The 3,992-nt window shown below is 45.6% G+C and overlaps 1 long non-coding RNA gene across 3 annotated transcripts in view; it reads right to left on the reverse strand.

Moving 5' to 3' along the window:
- The window catches only part of LOC102764506, a 23,189-nt gene extending 19,404 nt beyond the window's left edge, over positions 1-3,785 (reverse strand). For all 3 annotated transcript variants that reach the window (XR_436275.2, XR_001515876.1, XR_001515877.1), the window contains exons 1-2: positions 3,573-3,785; positions 1,715-1,778 (exon numbers count right to left, since the gene is read on the reverse strand). This is a non-coding gene — a long non-coding RNA (uncharacterized LOC102764506). The remainder of the gene's footprint in view (positions 1-1,714; positions 1,779-3,572) is intronic.
- Between the last annotated feature and the right edge of the window lie 207 nt (positions 3,786-3,992).

Genomic DNA, 3,992 nt, shown 5'->3' on the forward strand with positions numbered 1-3,992 from the left:
TGCCATCTAACAAACATAAGACACTCTCCCTAAACCACGCCCTGCTCCAGCTTTGCCCTTTCTCAGCCTAGACTTCCAGGAAGAGCTGCCTGCACTCCTTACTTTCCATGTCCTCACCTTCCACTCCCTCCTCAACCCTTCCTTTGTCTTTTGCTCACCCCCTTTCTATGAAACTGATCTTGCCCAAATTACCAGTGACATTCTGGCAAAATGCAATGGAAACTTCAGTTCTTGCCTTATGTGACCTCCCCAAAGCCCTTGACTCTGGTGACCTCTCTCTGCTTTTCAACTCTTTTCCGTGGCTTCTTTGGTCCTAGTCTCCCTGGGTAACTTGGTCCCCTCTCACTATCCACAGGCAGATGACTCCCATATTCAGACCACCCTCCTGAGCTGCATGCCCCACATCCAACTGTCTACAGGACAAATTATATCTCACAGACACGTCAATCAACATCTCCAAAATGGAACCCGTCACATTCTCCTCTCCTCCCTCCCCGCCTCCGCCAACCCGATGTCTTGTGTCCTGGGGACTTTGTCCATGCAGAGTCCTCTGCTTGGAGAGTGTTCCTCTTCCCTTCCACCCTCTGACCCCTTCATTGGGCTGTTATTCAAACTCTAGGTCTCAGGTTAGACGTCACTCCTTCTGGGAAGCCCTCCTTGAACCCTCATGTCTGAGTTAGGTACTCCTATGATTTTTGGAAGCTCTCACTTGTAATTTTTTGTTAAATCATCTATCCTTCCCACTCTAATATCTACTCCCTGAGGGCAGGGATCTTTCAGTCTTATTCATTATATCCTTTGGCCCAGCATAATGTCTGGCACATAAAATGCTCAATAAAAACATTCATTTGAAAAAATAAAACAGCTCATTTACTACACTCAGGCAGCCAAGGAGGAAGCTGGGGAGGGTTTCCTTCCTCTGTCCAGCCCCCTTTCCCCATAGTCCCTGTGCATAAGGTCAGGCGCCAACACCCAGTCCAGCACCCTTTACCCCACATTCAACCTCATCGGATGCTGTGCAGCCTGGTGTCACCCATCCTGGCACACTTTCTACCGTGAATAACAATTTTTTCTCTGAGAAAAATATATTCTTAGTTCTTAACACTGACTTTAAAATAAGCTTTTGTAATATCTTTTTAACATTGAACACTATCTCTACCACATGTAAATGTGGATCACTCAGCACAAATACATTCACGGTTGGTTCTTCCAAGTAAAATAAATAACCTTGCCACAGGATAATTCTTAAAAGCAATTTGGTTTATGTCTTAGTTTTTGTTTTTCTTTCTGGAATCTAACTTTGCTAAAGAAAAATGTTCAATTCCAATGTAGTCATTTAAAAGAAATGCATTTTTAAAGTTCCAAATGCTTAATAGCTTTTCCTTTTGCTTTGGCTGGTTATGAAGATTTATACATATTCTCTGGTGCTTTAATTAATGCTTGTGGCTAAATTATGAAAGAAAGAAAAACATTTAAATAAGTTTATATAACTGAGTCATACGATTTTCCCAAATGAAGCCACAACACACAACACCTCAAATTGGAGACATCGGCTTGTCTCCATCAAAGGGTTTAGTGTGGGGTCTGAACAGCAAATTTGAAAATAGAGCTACAGTCACCACCGTGTTTGCAAAGGTTAGTCGTGGACCCTGACTTCTGTGGCCACTACATCGAAGGATGGCCGCTATTTGAGACCTGCTAAGTTGTAGCCTACCTTTCTAATCCAACGATGGGGACAAGGGGACATCATGGTGTCTCTGGCCAAAGAAAGGTGTTCGCTGTGGGAATAATAAGAGACATGTAAAGAAAATGGAGAGTCAGAGGCCAGTGAATACATTATTCTAGCTCTGTTTGCAACTTGGCATCACATGAACACTCTTCCTCCCAGTGGAACTTTCAAGAAAGTGCCTCATCACACTGCTAGATAACCACAGCCTGTTAGCCCCAACTTCGGGAACGCTGTACGAGCACTTTCTGTTTCTCCTTCGCTTTTCACGCTCACTGCACAAGGGCTTGCTCTTGACCTGGCTTTGCTTTTCATCTTCATTATGTCTCTGGGGTAGATGATTGTGTAGAATATAGGTCAGAGGCTGGGACCTGCCCTGTTTGTCTGTGTCCTGGGATTTCTCGCCTCCGTCTATGGATCCTAATCGGAAGTTTCTCTACGCACTGATCATGAAGGTATCCTCTTCCTTTTATTCTATCAAGGAGTTTCTCTTCTTGTCTTCGGTGCCCGCTGCATGGTGCTGAGGATGTACGACGTGTCCCACCAATATTTAAGTCAGTGCTTCCCGGTGTTGTTTGGGGACAAGCAGTCTCACTTGGAAGCTTACGAAAAATGAAAATTGTCAGGCCTTACGGTAAACCTACTGAATTGGGGCCCCAGGAATCTGTGTTAAAAAGCTCTCCATGTGATGCCTACACAGTATGAGAACCACTGATTCAATGGACAGCTGTTTGAAGGGGCAGCGATAGGAGCTTATTCCTGCTCCTTCCAGTTCCCGGTGGAAGGGACTCAAATGCCCTGGCAGCAGGTGACAAGGCTCTCTGCTCGTGGTCCTAGATAGACAACTTTCTGAAATCATCAGCAAGGATCACAGACCAGCCTTTGTCGGCTGGGAGATTTCTTTTGAAAGTCCCAAAGTTTATGTTCTTTTCTCCCACTGGGGCCCCTGCCATAACCACTTGCAGGAACCAGTCTGAGGTGCTCGTTATCTGGCAATGCCACGTCCTTGTCTTTGCCTAAATGTGGGTTCCTGAATCTCCAGCAGTCGAGAACTGACCCCCACCCCCTTCCAAGGCTCGGCTCTGACACTGAAAAAATATCTAGTGAGCACTTGATCGGCGCCAGGTTTCATTAACTGCCCATCTCCATCCAACTCCTCTGCCCACTGATGCCCGTTCCCTGTGGAATCCTGTCTTGCTGGCTGCCTGACCCACGGTAGGACACTCAGTCACCAAAACTTCAAAAGCAATAGCTGAAGCTCTTGGGCAGGTTCTGCACTAACAATTTCCAAACTGTTCAGTAAAATAACCACATTAGAACACCCACCTAGAAAATGAGGCCAAGCAGTATCTTACCAGTGTGAAACATGCATTTTGAAGTTAAATTGTAGGGTAAGCAATGAGTATAACCCTATTTCATCCCCCAAACTGAAGTCACTGGATAAAAGCAGTCAGGTCTGTCTCTATGTCCAATTTATTTCTGAAATGGTTGGTTGCAAAATATTGAGAAAAAAATCGTCATTCTGGTAAGCAGTTGCACATGGGAACAGTGTGCATTTTTTCAGGATAACTTTCCTTGCAACCTGGGGACATGCTTTATCCGAGGTTCTCTCACAGAGAGGTGTTTACATGGCATTATAATGAACACTCTGGCAGTCTCTGGTGTGTTAAAATTCAGCATACGTAATATTTGATTGTGTCTATTTTTTATAGAGCTGGGGAAATATTTTAATACAATTTAAATCAAATATCTGTGGAAACTCTAAAACCCTTTGCAGCCCTCAGGGCTCTGCAGAGCACAGCAGTCACGGACTGAGGAACCAGGACAAGAGAGTGAAGTCACTTACTCAGGTTCCGCAGCTTTTTTGGGGTCGGAGTGGCTGCATCTCATGTCGCCTGGCTCTGGGATTTTCTTCTGTTTCACATGGACATCTGAGCTCCCAACCTAGATTCCAAGTGCCTTTCGCTCAGGGCCGAATCTTCCAGAGCAGGAGCTCTGTTTATCCTGCTTAAATGAATTACAGAGTGGAATTTCCCCAGAGCCATCTCTCATCTTCAGCAAGTGGCTCTGCCTCTTCCTGGTGCCTGACCACGGCTGGCACACGGTCCTCTTAAAATAACACGGCTTTCCTTCCAGCAGCCAGGGGCTGGCAGGCTCCCGCGCTCCACTCAGCTCTCCTCTCATCAGCTGGGTCCCGGAAAGCACTTGCTCACTTAGATGAACTGCATCTGGCATGTGCTCCAGTTAGCAGCAAAGAGATTATTCT

Source organism: Myotis davidii, unplaced genomic scaffold (genome assembly GCF_000327345.1).
Source record: "Myotis davidii unplaced genomic scaffold, ASM32734v1 scaffold44, whole genome shotgun sequence".
NCBI lineage: Eukaryota > Metazoa > Chordata > Mammalia > Chiroptera > Vespertilionidae > Myotis > Myotis davidii.